This window comes from Falco cherrug, chromosome Z (genome assembly GCF_023634085.1).
Source record: "Falco cherrug isolate bFalChe1 chromosome Z, bFalChe1.pri, whole genome shotgun sequence".
NCBI classification, from domain to species: Eukaryota; Metazoa; Chordata; class Aves; order Falconiformes; family Falconidae; genus Falco; species Falco cherrug.
The window spans coordinates 6,149,130-6,171,306 of NC_073720.1; the positions used below are offsets into that span (position 1 = coordinate 6,149,130).

Here is a 22,177-nt window from a genome sequence, read left to right on the forward strand (position 1 = left end):
TCTGTCTGCCTTATTAAACAGAAGGTTGAGAGGTGACTTAATTGCAGAGTTTAAATACCCCTGGGGGAATAGAGATGGGGGCAAAATCCACAATCATGTTTACTGTAGCCAGCACTGAAAGAAGTAGCAATGGCTAGGAGCTAAATTCAATTAGAGTCAAAGCTTATTCATATTTGAAAGGGGGCTCACCATTTTCAGCCGTGCTTGACCACTGCAGCATGCCACCGCAGAAGCTTTTCCTTCTCTTGTCTCCTTCCTGCCAAGGTTGGACACTTTCCTTTGCAGATGGTTTTTAGCACAAGGTACTGAGACAAATTAAAATCTATAGCCTGTGTTACCCTGGAGGAGGTCTCATTAGTTAATTGCACCTTAAAGTCTATAAATATTATATATTGTTATGTCTAGATAACAATATATAAATTGAGACTGTGGTAATGAGAAAAATACTGAGGTAGATTATATGTCTGTCAGCAGCTCTATTTCTTAGTCATTGAATAGGGGCATCCATAATAAATAAATAGGTGCAAGCTGAGGCTTAATGAGGCCAAAACTCTGCAAGGTGTGGTAGTGGAAGGAGCTGCTTCTTGGTATTGGCTTTGCTATTGCTGCAAGCACAGTCTTGGAGGTCAAAATTCATCCCCTTTGCCTTTGTGGGACAGAGGTTTTTGCTTTGAGGGAGATACTTGCAAGTCTTAGAAAGCATATCTGAAGACTGTGAAGAAACTTATTATGGCTAGTTATATAAAATGGATGGTTGTGAATTCCTTTCAGCATGAAAGCAGCGGCTTGCTTTATATAAACACAATAGACAGTTTAGAAAAGACCCTTTGATGCCAGTTTTATCTGATAACCACAATTATTTACAATGGCAAATGGAGGGCAATATGTTTCTATGTTATGCGGACTCACCAGATCCAGAGATGATCTACATTACCTCTAAAATACTTTGCTCTTTTCTTGTGCTCCATACCTCTAAATATCTGAAAAGATGGAAGGGAGGAGGAATAGGCAAGTGAAAATACTCTTCTGCAAAATGCATCACAAAGACTGCACAAAACAAAAAGAAAACATGGTAAAGATTACATATTTTCTGATAAAGGACTTAATATTGCTACCTAATTGCCTCTATCATTTTCATTTTTTTTTAACAATATGCATGACATCACATGGAGCTGGCCAGATACAAGTGAGTGTCTTTTTGACCTTTGTTTGGTTGATTAGGTTTTCTTTGGATGACTGATGACTGTCATTGATTTTAAAGTGACTCTGATGATGATGTATGAGTGATGTGTGGCTTGATTTTCAACAGCACTTCTTATTAGCCCTGCTCTGAGTATTATAGGTCAGTAATACAATTGGAGTGAGAGTAAAAGCACCAATGAGTAAATGAAAGAAAAAAAACAACCATGTATGGTAGATTTTGGGGGTTGGGGGTGTGTGTGTTTCGTTTTTTGGGGGGGTTGGGGATTTTTTTTGCCTTTGGGTTGGGTTGGGTTGGGTTTTTATCCCCCCCTCCCCCCCCCCCCCCCCCCTTTTACCCCGGGAATATTTAGAAAGCATATCTTATTTAGAAAAGAAAAGACTGTAGACTGTAGAACCTGATCTTTGAAAATTAGGGCCAGTCAGTGGTTCTGCAGTCATAAACCAAGCAATGGAGATACCTGAAACAGTCAGTTGTGAAAGTATTGGCAAGACATGGAGATGAAAGGGGAAAAAAAAAAAAAAAAAAAAAGATAGTGCTTTCAAAATGTATGTTATATTTTTCTTCAGTAATGAGCGGGAATTACAGTGGTGTGCTCGCATTGCTGGATTCACCTTGCATAAATCTGAATGAAAATGCATTATTCAGAGGCCAAGGCATTCTGAAGGATGGCTAGACTTGATAATTATTTTAACAACCTGCTACTCTCTAGCACAAAATGAAAGAAATCATATTACTGAAACTATATTAGGCAAACTGGCCAGTCAGTACCTTTATGAATCTCTGAGCACCATCGAAGAGCATTGTATAGAGAGGAATGCCAAGGAGGCTGCATTGCCTGGGTAATTACTTATTCATTTTTAAATGTGTCTTTCAAAAGATGCAAGTATAGCTAGGCATCCTGGAAGTACTGAGACTTATTGAAACATCTGTACTCAAGAGCAGTTTGGAGAAAGGCTGTAAAAACATCCCAACGTAAAGCCTTGCCAGTACAATTCAGTCCTGACCTCATTATGATGCCTAGCTTCTGTCCAGCAAAAACAGCCCAAGTCTGCCAGGTTCTGCCAGTATGTGGTGGTTTCATGGACTCAGACAAGGTGCCAGGCTTAATCCTGTGTGTGACCCATGTGAAACAAGGTTTGAATGAAAATACTCCAATAGCCCCTTTAGTACATGGTAGGGTAGATAGGATATCTGCCCCATAGGCTAAATAAAAAAAAAAAAAAAAAAAAGGGTGAATGTGTTGACTCTGCAGGGATAACATTCTCCTGTAATTTTGTGTGGTGGTTACAATGGTAGCTGGAGTATTCAATTTAGTATAGTTTATTAATTATTTTAAGGATAACTATAGATTGAAAAAAATACTTTATTTCCTTCTATATGTTCCTCATTATCCAAATATGCTTTGGATACTTATCACTGGATTTGACAGGTATTATAAGATTACACCATATAACAGGTTGGTATAAAACTTAATTGGATATCAGCAGAGTGCTTTAAACTTGAAGAGAGATATGCTTTATAGCATATTCTATGTGGTACATAGAAGTATTATAGAACAAAAACATTAGAAATTTACTCACAAATTCTTATCAAGGACAGTCTATCCATATTTAGATATATCTTACAAAAATAAAAAAGCAAAACTTCAGCACTCACATAAAAAAAACCACAAAAAACAACAAACAACTGCACACCATTTATCTGTCTCATCTTTTAGAAAAAAACAAAGTATAGCCAAATTAGTGGCCAAAATGGGCTGATACTGTGGAAAAAACACAGACAAATAATATCTTTAAATGACTTAAGTAATAATTGTTGAAGTTACCTTTGTTGGGTTTTTTCTGCCTTTTTTTATTTCAGTTGTTGTATAATGGAATTCAGTGTACTCTCTTGAGAGTGACATTACAACTGTGTTGCCAGAGGCAGACAAACAAGGTACAGATGCTTAAGGGAGATAAAAAAAATATGTTAATAATCTATTGATGTTAAAAATATTTAAAAAAAAAAAAAGTAAGGGCAGCAGATCTGTTCAGTGCTTTTCCCTGTGTTGAAGGAGTAGTTCTCCCATATATGGGGCAGTTACAAGTTTAAACACATAGATTTTATTTCCACAGGTTTTAGTGTTGGGGAATGTGACAAAGTAGTTTCTGACAGATTGCCCTGAGCATATATCTGATCCCTCCAACTGCTGCCTCTACGGTTCACTTGAGAGGAGATCAGAAGGCCTGAGGTTGGCAGGTGGCGATGCAAAGCACACAAACCAAAGGATTGTCTTTCACGCTTTATTTTTTTTTTTTTTTTCCTTTTTTCCCCCCATCCTCCTTACCGCTGGCTTCCAACAGTTTGGCCTGTACAAATCCCCATCTGCTTCATCCACAACTCCAAAAAATGGCACTTAGAAGCAACCCTGTGCAGTTAATTCATATAGAAGCCTTGAGGCGCTGGATTATTGGAATTAAAACTGTGCCGCCGACTGGCATGGGTCAGGAACCAGGACACCCCCCCTGCCATGCAACGAGCCGCATAGAGGGATGGATGTTCACAGAGTGGGGTGTCTGGAGCAGCACAGCTTCATGGCTCCTTGCCACGGGGCGTTCACTGTCTGTCAGCTCCAGACTTTCAGATGGAAAGTGATGCCATTAGGCTATTTTCACCCAATGTAGCTCGGAAGTCATAATCACACATTAATAAAAATAGGGATAATCATCCAGCATTTCATAAATCAGCCTTTTCTCCTCTATGTACCGTATAACCGTAACAGATGGGTTAGTTGTGATGGGCCAACAGAGTCGAGTGATTTATTGGCAAAAAATTATGTCAGCTGGATTGCACACATATACAATCACCACACTCTTAAATTTAAGTAACGTTTTAGAAAGGGGGGTGTTAGTTCTGACCTCACCAGTTGGAACTGGATCTACCCCCTAAGAATATTAGGTCTTACCCTTCAATTTGCTGACATCTAACATTTTCATTAATGACCTAGGCATAAAAATGCAGGAGTGTACTGACACAATTTGCTGATAACACAAAGTGGGAACATTTTCTGTCTAGAAGAGACAGGATTATTGTAAAGGAAAAGCTGTGTGACCCAGAGGAGTGATAGAAGAGGAATTAAATGTAATCATGAAAAGTGCAAGGCCATGCCCTTAAGGACTAATAGCAGGACTCGATATAACACATCAGCTGGAAGACGGGAGAGAAAGTCTTGGTTATATCAGCCACTTACAGGGTGATTATAAACCACAAATGTCATGCAATTGTGCATAAAATAAGTGTCACTTCAAGAGGTATTCCGAATGACATGTTTATCAGTGGCATGGAAGTATTGAAGGTATTACAGAAGATACAAGTGAAATCTCAGTTAAGATCAGCTGTAGTTGCTTATGGGTGATAATGGCAAATTCAGATTGGATCAGGTACAGACCATGTGTATCAGGCTGGTCCTATCAGGAAATAAGAGACAGCTTAATTTCTTTAGCCTAGGTAAATGAAAGTGGAGAGTTGATAAAAGTACTGTGCATATATTGCTAAGAAGCAAGGGGACATAAAGAATTGTGAGGAAGAACCATTTAAAATAAAGAGCAGTGATGGGAAAACTTGTAATGGGTATTAAGTACCAAGTAACACACTCTGCCTAGAAGTTAGATGATGGTTACTGATCATCTCATGACAGCACAGAGGCTCCAGAACAGCTGTTCAGCGGGAATGAATGTGGTACGAGCTTCTCCCCCCATTTCCCCTCCCCTCACCTCCTCTTCCTTGCTCAAATAGGGTATATAATGTCATGGCCAGAAATTTTGTAGAACTGAAATAAAGACAATGAGCTCCTGAAGGTCTGTGTTATACATCTGAGCATCCTCCACAGGTGTTACCGTACCTGTTTCTCTAGAGTGTGCGAATAATTGATTTCATTAAGTTAAAATCAGAGCAATTACTCAGTTGTAACTTGAAGTTTTCAGCTTCTGATTTAGAACTGAAAACCAGATTGTATAGATAAAAGTTTGCCTATGTTTTTTTTTTTCTCCCCCCCCCCCACCCCCCCCCCCCCCAGTTATATCAATTGATTTGACAGATAAAATACCGTGTCTACATTGCTTTCTGGACTCTATCAGTGGGTGTTAGAATAGCATTCTAAATATAGCTTTTCATATAGCCATGACCACCAGTCCTAGTAGGATTACCTTCAAAACCCTTCCCTTTAATAATTATTTTTTCTCCACTATTCATCTTGTTCTTTATTTGGTCTCCTAATTTCTGGGGGGCTTCCAGAAAAACTTTTATAACATTTAAAAATGTTGCTTTACAACTATTAAACTACACATTTAATTAATAAAGAGGAAGAGAAAGCTAGGAAGAGAGGCTGTATTTAGCATATTTTACTTGAAACATTTCACCGGGCATCAAAAAGCCCTATAAATTCTGGAGTGTTCAGGTTTTATCTGTGGCTATGTGCCCGCGCAGCTGTGACCTTTCCAGCCCACCCACTTGCTTGTATGAGAGCAAGGTACCTTAGGCAGGTGGAATGCCACTGAGATACATCTGATGGTCTGCTGTTAGCAGTGCTCTCAACCTTTGGTTTTGCTTGCACCCAAGAATAGAGATCCTTACCTAAGTAAGTGAATGATTACAACTGATGACCAGAGTTAAACATTTGTATTTGCTATGAGTAACCCTATTGATTTCATAGGACTACATGACTTACAAATGCACAGAGCAAAAGTAACAGAAAAGTGAGTCAACATCAGACACTTAATCCCTAGAAGACCAAAGAAATTGGAAACTGTTAAATCATATTTTGGATGAGCTGTAGTGTAATTTTTATGGAGTGCAAGTTCAGCATATGTTCCAGAACGAAAGCAGTTTGGAATAGTGGGTATAGATCAAAACACTTCATCTTTCACTAGAGACATCAAAGAAAAGTAGCCATTGCCATAAATGTTAAATCTACATAGGAAAGCAGCAGCAAACCACCTTTTTCATGGGTAGGTCTTGGTATCCAGAGTGTATATTAAAAGGTGCGGTCATTCTGGATTAAAAACAAATATTCTCTTGGATCATTTTAAGCCATCTGTGGTCTAAGCTGTTCCCTTCTTTCACTGGTCCACACCTTCACCCACTTGTTATGTTTTATACTCAGGTATACCACCTGTTCAGAGATGGGTGGCTGCTTGTTGCCAGACTGTTTCTTTAGGGCCTGAACTGAGGTGTGATATGGATTTTTTTTTCCATTTTCTTCAGTAACTTTGTTTTATTTGCTCAACCCTTTTACCTATATGGCATGAGAATTGAGTACCCCCACTCTATTTCTCATTGTCTCAGGCTGTGAGGCTGTATTCTGCCCTCCTTGATAATATGTGGTCTACTTTGGTTTTGCATTTTTTTTCAATAAAATACAAGTAAGAAAAAAGAAAAATAAGATTGGAAGTATCTAATCAAGCTTTTAAAAGTGGTTAGAAAAACAAAAACAAAATCCAAAAGAGGCGAAGCAGAAATTCAGCAGGTAGAAAAATTCAAACTGAGACCCCAAACCTGTAATTGTCAAAAACTTCCACCTGTTATTACTTACAGAGGACAGGGTTATCTCTTGCTGTGTTTATCTCAACTCTGCAGTTACACTTGCATATACATTTTTTGAGCAGCCTTGGAAGAAACTTCAGCGAGGCTGAAGTGATGGGGGCTCAGCTGGTGAGTGTACACTCAGGGTTCCTGGATCAGACTGTATAGCCTATATTTTTAAATATCAATATCTGAGCTAAGTAATTTAAAGCTAAATCAATTATGTCAGTAAATAATTTAAATCTCAGTTGTCTTAAAAGAAACAGATGGTTAATTTATGAAGCAAATCCTCCCCAAAAGCCACATCCAGGTATATGAAGGATAAGAAAGTGCCTGGGATCAGCTGGCACGGATTTACCAACAGCAAATCGTGCCTGAAAAGCTGACTGTGTTCTGTGATCACCTTCAGATGAGTGACTCTGGATGAATGAAGCGGATTATGTTTACCTTGACTTTAACAAGACTTTAAACTTAATTTCTCATAGTGTCCTTGTAGCCCAACAAGTGAGATATGGTTTCGATAGATAGACTACAAGGTAGATGGGAATTAGCTGGACCACTAAGCTCAAAGGGATGTGATGAGCCATCCAAAGTTCAGCTAAGAGTGAATTATAGTAACATTCCTCAGAGGTCAGTTGCAAGGCAGTATTTTAAGTATCTTCACTAACAACAAAAAGCTGGGATGGAAGATTCCTTCAGGAGTGGTGCATAATTAAGTGATGTGGTTGGTCAGCTGGCTGGTAGGGTATATACACAGACAGGACATTGCCAGACTAGAGAAACAGTCTGAGAGGAACTACATGAAGTTCAGCAAAAACAAGTGCTAAGCCTGTGCCTGGGATGAACAACATTGTGCAGCAGTACCATGTGAGTGCTACTGGAGAGAAAACAGCTTTGCAGAAGAGGACATGGAAGTCTGCGTGGATGAGTTGACCATGAACCAATAATGTGCCCTTACAGTGAAGGTGACAAGGTGCATCCTGGGTTATATTAGTAACAGAGTAGCCAGTAGGTCCAAGGAAGTGATCCTTGGGCCTTTACTCAGCACTTGTGGGAATGCATCTGGAGTATTGTCTGGTTTGGTCTTCATACTACAACAATTAATTTGATGTACTGCAGTGAGTTCAGCAGAAAACCTCAAGATGGTCTTGTAGATAAAGCTCAAAAAGTAACGGAAAAGGTTGAGAGATCTGAGTTTGTGGATTTATTTAGCCTGATGGATCGAAGGGAATCATCTCGCTGTCTTTAGCCACAGGATAATCGATAAACAGAAGACAAACCCAGATTTTTCTTTGAGGTGCACAGTGAAAGGATGAGAATAAATGAAAAAAGATTTGCATCACAAGAAAATCTGATTAATTATGAGGGCTTTTTCCCATCATGAAAGTGGTTATAAACAGTGGAACAAGTGCCCAGAAAGGCTGTGAGATTTCCTTCCTTGGACTGGTTCAAAATTTGACTGAACGTGACATGAGTAATCTGCTTTGGGTGTACTCGCTACGAGCAGGAGTTTGGAGTAGATGACCTACAGAGTTCTCTTCCATCCTAAACCATGCTATGATTCCCTGATTTCTATGTATCTTTTAGAAGAATAAATTTCATTCCATCTTGAAAAATTGGTGTCAGCTGCAGCAACTGCCTCTTCTCTCTGAAACAGGATCTGCATTTCTTTTTCAACATCTTTTTTTTTTTTTTTCTCAGAAGATATCATACCTATCCTCTTATTAATATTCTTTCCATAGAGTTCAAAACTTTACCACAGGCAGTTGTCATTTTCTAAACCATTTAATAACACTCATTTTATTTCTAAGGGTAAAAAAATAATGGGGTGATAACATGTCCTGAATTGCTAGTGACAGTAACTGTTAAGGCTTCAAGCACTTACTGTTTTTCACCAGCTGTTGCTTTTAGTACCAGCAATTTTATTCCCCCAAACCTAGGCTTATTTATATATTTAAGAAAAAAAAAAATAACCCAGCCATTAGGAAACTGTGAGCTGGTTTCCTGAGAGAAATCAAATGAGTTATTGCCTGTCTTTATCATTGTTATACCTGTGTGGCTGGGTGAAGATGTTATATTTCCACTCTGTAGTCTGAGCTGTGGTGTTGCTCACTCAGGTGTGCATGGTGATCTCTGCCACTGCCAGATTTAGCTACCAGCCACTGTGATCATCAGTGATAAAATACCGTTAATATTTCATTGGCCAGATTAAGTTACTCCTGAGAAACTGTACCTTTCTTCCCTCCTGCTCTTCATATTCCTTATGTTTTAAGGTATTATTTATTTCCCACATAGTATTATTAATGTATTTATCAAAACTTTTACCTCTTTCCTATCCTTAATTTTCAAACTTTTCTTCCTGGGAGGATGCAGAAGCAGCAGTTCACCTGGCTGCTTGTACTCCAGGTTACCACCAGCTATTTTTTCTCTGAAAATTTCTGGAAAAAACATGAGAAGAGACAGGAGGGCAGCCTGGCTTGTGGCATCTGCATTACACATGGTGCCTTTTCACCTTTTCAGTTCCATTTTCAGAGTCTGGCCAGACTGCAGGTTTGAACTAGCTAGCTGACTGAAACACGGGAAATAAATAAATGTCAGAAACCAGCTCTAATCTGCAGGGGAGCTGAGCTGAATGCTGCCCAGTTCTGAAGAGACTCTTTAAAGCAATGTTTTCTCAGCATCCACATGCAAGCTTTGCTGTAAGGTCAGCCTTTCCTGCCAGGAATATTGGAGAGGCTCGACCTGATCCCAGCAGCATTTATTGTGTGTGTGTGTGTTTATGTGCGTAGATGAACATTCGCATGTGTAATGAGCTAGGTAAACTGAGCTACAGCTTTACCAGTGGTGGACTGAAAAGTCTAGCACTGTGGATAAAGATATGAGTTTATCAGCTGTAATCATGATTTGGGCTCCTAGGGTGTATTAATACAGCATATTTTACACATCAGAAGAATATCTGCATAATTGGATGGATCAGAGGAGGTTAAACAGATGCTTCTAGCAAGGAGTTTCCACCATTGTGCTTGTCAAGTCTGTTTTCTCGTTCTGCTCCCCAGCTAGCATAATAAAGATATAATCTGTCTTCCTCCTTTCCACCATCCTTCCACCTTCACTCTTCTGTTTCTCTCTCTTCACTACATCCTTTCCTTTGTGGCAATAAAGAAGAGCTAGCATCCCAGCCAACCTACATGGCTTCAGTTGAAAAATCAGATTCCCAAAAAAAACCTTACTGACTAATCCTCAAACATCATCATTGCTCAAGTTTTTACTAGTAAAGTATCCAAGATATCTTGGCAATGTATGCAAGAAAGTTTGGGGCTATATTAAACGAAGTTAAGATTCTGCCAGCTGTTAGCTGTTACTTTGCTTACTTTGAGGTGCTCAGTCTTCCAAGTGAAATTCAAAGCCCCTGGGCAGCAAATGCAGAAGGGTTATCCAAAGAAACTGCCCTCAGAACAGGGAGCTTGCCAACAGGGCAAGCTAACCACAGATGTATGAACAAGTTACCACGGAAACTATCTGAGTGCATGTTCTTAGCCGGCAGCAAAAGTGAGGTAATTTGAGTGAGGTTAGCAGGCAGTAAGAGAGCTTGTTATGTCTAATTAGCTAAATGCATTCTTACAGCTCTTCCTACCCACTGGCCATTAAGGATTTTTAATTTTTCTCCCTCAGCACATTCATTTCTCATTGTTATCTCTTCCACATGCAGTCCTTCAGACTCAGTATTTTATTATGCATTGTCCATGTTGGTGGATCACATCCTATGATGGAGCTAAGTGGCTGCTCCTTATGCAGCTGTCATTCCCATTTCAAGGTTCCTATGTCGTGATCCTCTTTCCAAGTTTCTGTGACTGACAAAAGACCTATTGCTTATCCATGAGCTCTCCTTTCAGCACGCTGGAAAGAAAGTCAAAAGGAAGACTCCAGTGAAGCTCCCATGAAATTTTTCAGTCAATTCATATTCTGCAAAAGTGTAATTTTTTGTCTAAACTAATACTGACATGGGGAAGATCAATGTCATTAGTTTAATAAAGATACTGTGCAAGTATTTCCTGTAATGAGATTGTTTGGCAAACAGTCCTAATACACTTCAGAATTACTAAACCTTCAAAATTAATTACATGAACCAGGAAAAAAACCAACAGCAGCTCACCACTCCCATTTCCTGATACAACATCCTCCTTTCATTGGATTGAGTATTTTTTTCTTTGAAAAAACACCCAAGTAATAGGTGCATAGGAAAGGTGAAATTGTTCTGTAAATTGTACATAAAGCACTTTGATACTTCATACATTTCAACACTTGCCTACTTCAGCAAACAACTTCTGAAAAAAAAATTTAAATTATTCCATTGCAGTCCAAATCTCTATAAATCCATTATAAAGTCTTCCTCCGCCTCCCTTCTATCAAATACCCACTTCAGCAGCCTGAACAGAATCCCTGAATCCCAGCAGATGACAATTGCTAGGAGACGAAGGGAGAAGGGAGAGATTTGTTGCAATTTTCTTTTCACTGCCAGAAATTTAGCAGGGTGTTCTCTATCTGCCTGCAAGCTGTGCCTGGGAGTCTGTTTAGACGTGAAAACTGTACACCGAATATATATCGGTATTGCAATCCACACAGTGTGAAGCAATATGGGGTGTCAGGACACACAACACTGTTTACTGCATTTGGAACATATTTTTTATGACCTTTTTCTTCCAGTGTTGGAAACTCACATTTGACCTTAGCTAAAAGGAACTTTCAGAGCTTAATTCCAGTAGTCTGATCATATGTCTAAACATGACACATTTAGCTGAACACAAGCTTTGGATACTTTGGATCAAAAGATTATTTCAGTTCTATGAATCAGTATTTTTGTTTGTTTGTGTGAGTTGTTTTTGTTTTGTTTTGTTGGGTTTTTTAAACTTCATTTGCAGTTCTTCTTTAATTATATGTACACACACACAAATAATTATACAGCTGCTTCTGCCTCTTCCTTGTTTTCTATTTAGTTCTCCAGATTTTTTTCTGATTTCCTTCATATTTCCTGAATTTCCCAGTCTTCAGCAGGTAACTGTGGAAAATAGCACACCAACAGCAGCGCCCTGGTCTGCCCTCCTTGCTGACTCCTGCTCTGTTTTCTTATCTTCTCATGTCAGTGGAGTGTTTTCAGGACAAAATATTGCTGTTACCCGCTGTGTTACCCTTACCTTCAAAGTAACATAATGACAGAGAGAGATGCATAAATTACCAGATATTAAGTGGATTTACTGGGTACCCAGTCTGCTTAGTGCCTGAGTCCTAATGAAGAAAAGAACTCAAGTGACTAGTGGAAATTTAATGTCTAACACATAAATGAAAATAGCCTACACCAGTCTATAGGTAGATCAAAGATATGGGAGCTGGCTGTATTGGACTGATAGTTAACTTGTGCTCACAAGGCAAGAGGAATCACTTTCAGTGTTGAGTTCCACAGTACTAACTTTGTATTTGCTCTTTTTTTTTTTTTTTTTAAAAAAAAAAAAAAAAAAAGTCTATCAGGTACATTTGCAGCTTCTTCTACATGTAAATTTTTTAATAGCCATCTGTTGTTAGCAGGTGACAACTGATTTTTTGGGGGGTTGCTTACAAAAAGTTGAAAACTTTTTCCTTGTGAACTTAAAGATGCAATCCCTAGATTTTTATTCTTTTTTCCCTGCAAAATCGTGGTCTTCTCCTGTGGATGTTCCAAGCTGAACTGATGTAGAAATATATGTTTCTTGCAAACATCTTACGGCCATCTATGCCTTCAGCTGAGTGTTGCAATCAAAGTACCTTTAAAGACGATGGACAATTTAGAAAATTGTCATATCTCTGAAAAATGCTTTGAGCAATTGACTCGTGCTTGTTCATCTTGAAGACTGATGCTAAGAATCTAACACTTCCACATTCTCTTTGAATTAGACCCAGAGCTATTGCTGACTGATGCAAGATCATGTGGTTTTGAGTATCCAATTCAGTCAGATCCTGAGGCCATCTCTCTAGAAACATTTCCTGGTATAAAGATGCTTTAACCTAATCATCAGTCTTGCTTTTGACAAGACAAAGCCAAAAGAGTACAGTCTGTAGTAGAGCAGAACAACTTCAGAGCCTAACCTTCAGACAGCACCCTGATACCATAGTGATTTGTACATGAAATAAGATGTTGATTTAATTATTTAGCATTACTTCTGTGAAATAATAAAGTAACATTATCCCAAGCTGGAAAAAATAGACCTGAGAGCCTCATGTGTTTTGCTTCCTTTGCAACTAGGCAACTGCGTGAAGAATGTTTCTTTTTACTCAAAACATTTGCCCAAAGCAGGAATGGCGTTACCTGGTGGCATAGCTACTGTGTGGATCTGAAATGTGGAAAATAAATTAAAAAAAAATCCAAAAGGGAGAGAAAAAGTAGACAGAAATCAGTGCTGAGCAGTAATCTCCATCACAAAAGATGCTAAAAATCACCAGAAATTATTCACGTGTGAATTAGATTTGGATCTATTTTTTTTTTTTTTTAATCTTATGAAAAAGAGACAGATGTATTTAATGAAATAGCTAGGAATAGCTTAGAGGTTTCATATAAGAGTGTTACAATGACCATAGCAGCTCAGAGCAAATGTCCAACAGTGGTCAATAGTGGGGAGCTTAAGAAAAGTATTCAGTGATGCTTCCTCAGATTACTTCCCCAGCCCTGAACAATTCACAGTTCCGTTGGACTGAATGAAAGTATGATCCTTCCTGGCTCAGAACAGAGAGTTTAGGCTGTGTTTCATGTGCTGTCTCAGTTACTAACCAGGTGAGAAGTGCATAATTTGAAACAGATGAGACTCTCTGGTTGTCTAGAAATTTATATTTCTCAAGTCTATCATATTGTTTTCCCTTAAAAAAATTAAAAAATTAATTTTACAGTCCCACTTTCCATCCTCCATCCCCTAAAAATAAGTCACAGAGCCCATCATACAAGCCCCAGACAATCCTATTGTTTTCTGCATTTCTAACACCACATTTTCCTTCCTGTCTAAATGCAAAGGCCAGGTTATGAGGGGAAGGAAAGAATTCCTGAGGCTCTGTGATGCAGGTGACTTGACAGGTTGGAACAGCTGAGGATGTGCCATGTGCTATTTCTGTGGTATCCAGTATGTCCGTGCGTAAGTACACCAAGACCACATCTTCTCCTTGGCCCAGCCTGCTAATCCTGTCCTACACCCATGGCCATTCATGATAGACCCCATTCTGGTCACCAAAAATTCTTAAGTGTGAAACCAGTAAAAAGTGTCACAGAGCAACAAGGCAGGAAGGAAAACATGGAAAACTCTTCTGAGATGCCAGTTTCCACGTAACTCTGGGGAGGGAGAAAGAGGAACAGAACTAATTGCAATACCTGTGCAATAATGATTAATTGTATGGCAGCTTTTATCTAATCTAACCTTGTAATCTAGAAAGCCAACAAAGCTGAGCCTGCAGAATTGCCTGCCATGAAGTCCGAGTGAGGTTTGTTCAACTAATTACTTCTGAAGCCTTCCAAATAGATTTAAGAGTAATGGTGTTGACATGAAATTCTCCTGTCATGTTTCTGCAGCATGTTACTCATTTGTTGCTCAGGCCCCTGAAAAGAAGTGCCTGCTTCCCTAGTGAATAAGGAAAAAAAACATAAGGTGCATGTAGTTAGTTGAATGAAAAATGCTGATTTGTGCCAGTGGAAACAGTTGTGAATCCTAGTGGAATCTTGGCCAAAATCAAATTGATAACCACAGTGTATACATTTGTAAATGTATAAGATTAAAATGTTTATTTTTGCAGAAGGAAAACTGTCATCACTATATTTTTAAGCAATAATTCTGTTTAAAATCCATTTTAAATTCTGAAACAAAGCAGAATATTTATGTTGAGGGAGATGGAAACTGGAGATTTTAACACCAAGGATTTTTGTATTGCTTTTTTATTTACTGTGCATTTGTTTAGACCTGAAACGTAGTCATATTGAATGTCTGGCCAGGAAAAGAAAACACTGGTTTCTGACAAAGCCTAGCCCACAACACTCCTTTCAGCATGAATTGATTTCTACTTGATCTTGACTTCCCCTGTCCTGGTTTCAGCTGGAATAGAGTTAATGGCCTTCTTAGCACCTGGTGCAGTGCTGCGTTTTGAAGTCAGTGTTAGAACAGTGTTGATAGTACACGGATGTTTTTAGTTGTTGCTGGGTGATGTTTATACCAAGTCAAGGACTTTTCAGTTTCCTGGGCCCTGCCAGCGAGAGGGCTGGAGGGGCACAGGGAACTGGGAGGGGACACAGCCAGGACAGGTGACCCCAACTAGCCAAAGGGGTATTCCAGGCCATGGGATGTCATGCTCGGTATATAAACTGGGTAGGAGGGGGTTGGCTGGGGGTCACTGAACATTGCCTGGGGACTGGCTGGGCATCAGTCTGCAGGTGGTGAGCAGTTGCATTATGCATCAATTGTTTCCTCCTCCCTTCCCTTTGGATTTCATACCTCTCCCGTTCTCCCTTCTACTCATTATAACTGATTATTATTGTTATTAGTAGTATTGTTGTTGTGGTGGTGGTTGTTTCATTTTATTTCGATTATTAAATTTGTTCTTATCTCAACTCTTGAGTTTTACATTCCTTTCTGATTCTCCTCCCCATCCCTCAGGGTGAGGGGGGAGGGAGGGAGTGGCTGTGTGGTAGTTAGTTACCAGCTGGGTTTAAACCACAACAGTTATTTTTGGTGCCAAACATGGGGCACTGAGGGTTCAGATAGCGCCAAGTCCAACTGGAGCTCATTAGAACAAAATTGTTGTCAGTATTGATTGGATTGGATTGATAATTACTGGCCACAGGGCTGATTTCTCTGCTTTTACAGTTGCTGCCCATGGTCTCAGGGTGGTGGTATTTACTTTAATTGCAGTATGTGTTCCCTGTTGTGCTGTTTGTTGTCTTTGGGACCTGAGCTAAAGTTATTATAGTGTTGTACTATATTGTACTGGTTTATGTTATGGTGGACTCGCTGGACATAAGACTGATCTGGTCTGTGTACTTAGTGGTGATGTCACCCCTGTATGTCGGGTGGTCCCTGATGAGGAATGCCGACAACTGCACCTTTGGTTGTTCTTTTCCTGAACGTCGACCTATGGGTAAGGTCTACACCTCCCTCTTCTCCCCAAATTACTGAAGCATTTAGAATTTCTTGGATATTTTGACTATCTTTGGACTTTTGGAACCACCATAGTGCAGGTCCTGATTCTATTGCTAGGAATACTGAATGTGGTTTTCACATCCTCAGTGTGGTGGAGAATTAAGTGACTAATTGTAACTACTCCAGCCTCTGTGGCAGAAACAACAGATGCTCCAGCCCCTGTTGCTGCTCCAGCCCCCATGGCAGGCATTGTGGCTACTCCAGCCTCTGTGGTGGGCACTGTGGTTGCCGTGGCCCCCACAACAAGTGATGCGGAAGACCAGACCATGGCAGTATCAGTGGCCCTGATACAGAGGAAGAAATGGAAATGGAAAGCAGCTTGTTTGGTACAGGAGGAGGATGAAGCGGGCCCATCACAGGAACAAGATGGAGATGATGAACAATAGGTAACCTCTCACTCCCTGTCTCTGAATGAACTGTGGGATATGCGGAAAGATTATGCCTGTCAACCAAGTGAACACCTGTTGCTTTGACACTGGGATAATGGGACCAATAGTGTAAAATTAGAGGGTGGGGAAGCCAAGCAGCTAGGATCAATTACTAAAGAAGGGGGCATTGACAAGGAAATTGGAAAATGAATGCAGGTTCTCAGCCTCTGAAAGTGTCTCCTGTCTAGGTTTAAAGAAAGATATCCCTACAAAGAGGATATTACATCTTGCCCAGGCAAGCGGACTGCAATAAAAGTATCCAATACTTGAGAGAATTAACTGTGAAAGATTATTTATTATGACCAGGATGATCCACAGTCACCCACAGATCCTGACAAAATCCTATGCACATGACCCATGTGGCAGAAATTGGTATGAGGCGCACCATCATCATATGCCAGCTCGTTGGCAATAGTGGTCTGGAGACACGACGCACCACCAACAGTGGATGAAGTGGCTCGCCATCGCCAGGACTACGAAGATAGCATTTCTGCCTCCGTCATCTCAGCTGTGGAGAGACTGGTCCAGCAGTTTGACAAGGATGTATCCTACTCTCCACCTGTACAGACCCGCATTTCAGCTATCAATCATAGAAGTGCTTCTGTTTGGGAGGGAGAATATAGGAGATACACACCATGGGGTACCCTGTGGTTTTACCTGTGGGACCACAGAGAAAACATGAGATGGGGTGGGAAACCTACTTCATTCCTGGAGGCACAGCTGTGTGAATTACAAAGAAAACCAACCACAAATAGAGAGTCTTCGAGGAAGGCTGCTGCTTTGGTCTCCAGAGGGCAGTCATCCAGACAGTGATAGGGCTGACATTCCAGGAATGCCATTGCTTAGTGGCAAGAATATGATAGGCAGTTTATAAATGTAAATATCTGAAGAAAGAGAAGGGTGAAAGGGCTCGGAACATTTTTTTCTTCTTTCTAAAAAATATTCCATGATAAATATTATGTGAACAAATACCAACATTGCTGCTTCTCTTAAAAAGACAGAAAGATCGAGTTTTCTGTTTTGTCTGGTTCTGCTCAGGTTTTCAACACTAGCTACTGCTGTAATATCGCAGTATTTGAGCTTTGACCTGAACAATAGCATTTCACACTTGGAAAGATCCTTTTACCAGCGTGTAGAAAGTCTCTGCCACCATGCCTGTTGATACAACACTTGTGCAATGAAAAAATTAATAACTGTCAAAAATGACATAGGTGTAATAGACCTGCTTTGGGGTTAATAGATTGGGTTGCATGTTTCTCGGAATGGGAATCAAATGCTTACTCTGAAAGCCTTTGGCTGTAGGAAAGACAGATGGCAATGTAGGAACACTCAGCTCAGCCTTTGCTAGACCTAGACCCATCTGTCAAAATATCGAGCTTGTCCCTTTTTTGATTGCTGGGGAGGTCCCTGACGCTTGTCAGTGCTGGGTGGCCAGGAGCCACCTAATTTCTTCCTGGTGCCTTATACACAGAGGGATGAACTGAGACTAGCAAAAATTGGTCAGTCCTCCTGGTTGCTGCTCATCATTAATGAGAAAACTTGCAGGTGCTGTGTGGGAGTGCCTTCAGCATAAACTCAGTGGTCAGTGCTGGGATTAAACAAATGATCATTCATTTCAGATAGGCAATACCCATTTTTTGCTTTTTGTTGTCTGGGATGATATTCACTTTCTATGTCATCTAGACATTCACTGTCTATGAAGACCTATGCAATGACTCCTATTTTTTTTTTTTTCCTGGCAAATTTATTTATTGAAGACCAAGGAAACTGTGAATATCTTTGATCTCTCAATTTTTTTTCTGTGTTATATTATAGATTTACACTTGTACCAAAAGCTTGTTATTTTTGTACTGATATGCTGAGGGAATGGACTGTGATGGGAAGGGACCCAAACATTTGTGTGGATTCTTCTGGTTTGCCTGCCTGTCTCTAAACTGATATCCAGGTGCTAATACACAACCTGGCATCTGGTTTTTGTTTTCTTGAATGGGGTCCATTGGGAAATAGAAAAAAAACACCAGAGATAAGGAAGAGGACAAGGGTCTTCCTAGACATAATTCAGAGTACTTGTAGCTTTTCCCACTATTATTATTATTTACTGTGGTGCAAACAAGACTGCTCAAAATGCTGCTGTCCTCCCTGTGTTCTTAAAAAGTACCTTTTGTTGTTTATAGCTCACATATGTCATTACCTGCCAAAAATACAGAGCTTGTTCAAAAAAACACTGGAATTCCTCCTATTAGCCTTAGTGGGATTTAGATAAGCAGTCCCCTTCTGTCTCCAATTAGTGATCAAGACCACATGTCTTCAGCACACACACACACAAAGAAAGTTATAGAACAAAGCTTTTGGGTCTATAATTATCAGTTTCCCATTGCAAGGTTAATGAGGACTGCTAGGGTGGAAGTCTGTTACAAAAATTTAGGAGAATCCTTTCAAGCCTCAGCACTCCACCTAAAGCCTCCAGACCTCTCCATGGCAACCTGGAGGTCCCAGTCACAGAGGGAAAAACCGCAAAAGCCATTTGAAGTAGACCATGCTGTTGCAGGGGTGAGAGGCATGAGTGGTAGTGCATTGCTTTCCTGCATGATGACCACCACTAGCTCACCCAAGGTGATGCTGTTGACTCTGCTAATATGATCTCTGTCTATGAAAGCTACATTAGGATGCTTCTCTTGCTGCCTTGACCAAAGGAGAGACAAAGCTGAACACAAAATAGTCTGATCCTGATGGAGATTTTCCAGCTAATGACAGTCCAAGGGCAGAGGTCGACTATTGATCTGTTTAGTTTCTTTGCACTTTCCTTATCAGACACAGATATTTTTATGTTCTGCCTATGGGGGCCTATGATTGCCACTGCCTCCCCACCCACCACCCAGCCCAAATGGGTTTGTGCTCTACTTGTGGTTGTGCAGAAACTGACCTTAGAGGAGAACCGGCTGTCTTAAAGATGGCAGCTCATCCATCACAGCTTTCACAGGCTGTCAGCGTTGCATTTAATCTCACTTGTAATTTTCCAAGGGAGGTTTGCAAAAACCACAAACAGAATCTTGATGCAATAAAATGCAGTTTGCAGCCAGTGAATACCTCCTGTCTGTATGAAGCTGCACCGTGTTCCAGCTGCCCTGAACTACCCAAAGATGAAGAACTCCCAAATTCAGCCTACAGTCCCATGTGCTATCCACAGTCCACATGCTGTTGTAACTGGTATATCTTCTTCCCTCAACTCACGTGTGCCCAAATGGGTACTCAGAATGATGCACTTTGCAAGGAAGGTGTGAAAAGACTGTTTTCCTGGGGCTCACACTTCATGGTCATGAGGCTTCATTGCCTATTTTATGGACTTGGCCTTCTTGGGGGGATCTTGCTCTTTGGTTATGCTTCATGCCCTGCTTCTGTAAGTCCTGATTCAGACCCCACCCAATCACAGTTTTAAAAGTTTGGATCAAGCTCAGGAAGCTCCTGCCAGTTCTTAAATTTTTATTTTTCATTATCGTCACTACACCAGTCTTCCACCTTCCACTTTCATTCCCTTCTTAAGGTTTACCAGCAAAGGAACAAGCTAAATTGGAATCAATATAACCAGTATTACATGAGATCTGAGAAACAATGCCAGATTCAATCACAGAGGGTTATTCCAAAGATGAGATATAAAGCTCTGCTTCCCAGATATGTATTCAATAGCATGACCTCATTCCCTGACCTGTCTGTCCATGTCGTGCTGACAGATCATATCTTCCACTGATACAGACCCACAGGAGCTGCAATTTGTCAACAAGTCCCTGAGCTGTGCAAATATGGGATGGATTTCTATGATATAGTTTCTCTTCTGGCAATAAGATGGGAACAAGGTAAATACCTGGAATTATGTGGGCATCAGTGACCTCATCAAGGGCTTTGACCCTTGTTTCTCATTCCATAGGTGTCCAGCCTCTTGATCGAATTATGAACAGAAAGAAAAATGTGTGTTTTTCTTCTAGACATCTCTCTATATTTAAGTTGCTTGAGCAAACAGATTAATTAAATCACTATAGCTATATTTTCATTGGTGCTGGAAGCAGTAATGGTAATTATGACAGCATTAGATTTCAGAGAAGCCTGTCTTCAGCCTTGAAGCTGAAAAACTTCAGCTAAACATCCTGGAATTGTTTGTGCCAGGTGTCCTCTTCATGCTGAATTAGTTCATAAAATTTCACCAAAGCAGTTAATCAGTTCCTGAGGGCAAGATTTTAGAAAAATACCATGCTTTGAAATGAACTATTGCTATTAATAACTTCAATGTTGTCTCTGTAATTTGGCAGGAAGCTGGAGTCCAAAACAGAACTTTCGTTGTTTTGTTTTTGTTTTTATATTTTACAGAAATTCAGCCAGATTTGGCCATTACAAGCCTCCAGCCACACTGAGACTGGGAGGAAGTTTTTCTGCACAATTTATTTCTCCTGAGTATTCTCCCATCCTCACAGCTCTTAGCAGTCTTGTTTCATTACAGAGAATAGCATATCTTCCCTGTAGTTGTTCTTCCATGCAGGTGGGAGAAAACATAGTTTTGATCCTAGAAAAGAAAAGAAACAAAAAGAAAAAAAAATAAAATAAAAGGAGGAATTAAAGGAACAAAGACAGGGAAAATCACAGTGCAAAAAGAGGGGCAACTTTTTATTTTTTAGTATTGCTGTGCTTGCACTCTATTTACGACCTTACCATTCTTTAACATAAGGATGTTTCAATTTATGCGGAATTTTTTTTTTTTCCTTTCTGGTAATGAATGTATAAAATCTTCATTGAAACTGCAGCTCTGTGTAATCATTTGCTCAGAACTGCAGTGTCTTTAACTAAATAAAATAATAATAATAAAAAAAAAAATCTTCAGCTCAAACAAGGCATAGCAAGGAAAAAAAAATGATTATAAAGTCCGAAATAGACCAAAATAGTCTTCTATCCAGACAATCAATTTCTCTATGGTGCCCAATAGAGATATTGAATCACGCATTTTGCTTACACAGCTGCCCAGAGGAAAACAAGGACCATATTGCTACCCATCTCCTTTTGCTAAAGGTTGGCAATTACAGCAGTTGGAAAGCGGTAACAATCTTTCATTGTGTCAGCCAGTATTATTCAGGTTGGCATACAACATCCCTGCTTACCCTTACAATATTCTTAATTAAATTAGGATTATGACTGTAATGTAGAGGAATGATCCTACTAAAGTTACAACGTGTGTGACAATGCAAAGGTGATGGGTAGGAATTGTGTGGTCTGTGTTAGGCAGATAGATGCTCACTGCAGACTTACCTTCAGACTGGAATGAGCTGATCTTCTGTTTCATCCCAAATGCTGTTTCTGTGTCCAGCTTTACAGACAGATGCAAAAAAATTAATTGGTGTCATAACTTGAGCATAAATGGCATTTTCCTCATGGCAGGTATGAAAGAGTTTGTATCTTCAAGCATCAAGATATATAGAAATAAGAAAACAGAAACCCATAATTAGTCTTGCGGTGTACAGTAGCAATCAGGACTTCTCATAGCCTATTCTTTAGCCTTTCACAAGGCAATGCCAAAGTTACGTTTTGCCTTTTTATTCATATATTTGGAAAGTTACTTGAATAAATCATGATACACAAATAAAATGAAAGGCTGTAATTTCTGACCTAGAATTTGATTATAGAAACATAGAAACATTTAGACTGGAAATGACCTTTGATATCATCAAGTCATCAAGCGACCAAGCCCACCACTCAACCGTGTCCCTGAGCACCACATCTATGGATTTTTCAAACACCTCCAGGGA

General features: G+C 39.8%; 1 protein-coding gene across 1 annotated transcript in view; it reads left to right on the forward strand.

Annotated features, from left to right (window-relative positions):
* The window catches only part of RIT2 (Ras like without CAAX 2), a 178,953-nt gene that overhangs the window by 153,406 nt on the left and 3,370 nt on the right, over positions 1 to 22,177 (forward strand). The window lies entirely within an intron of this gene.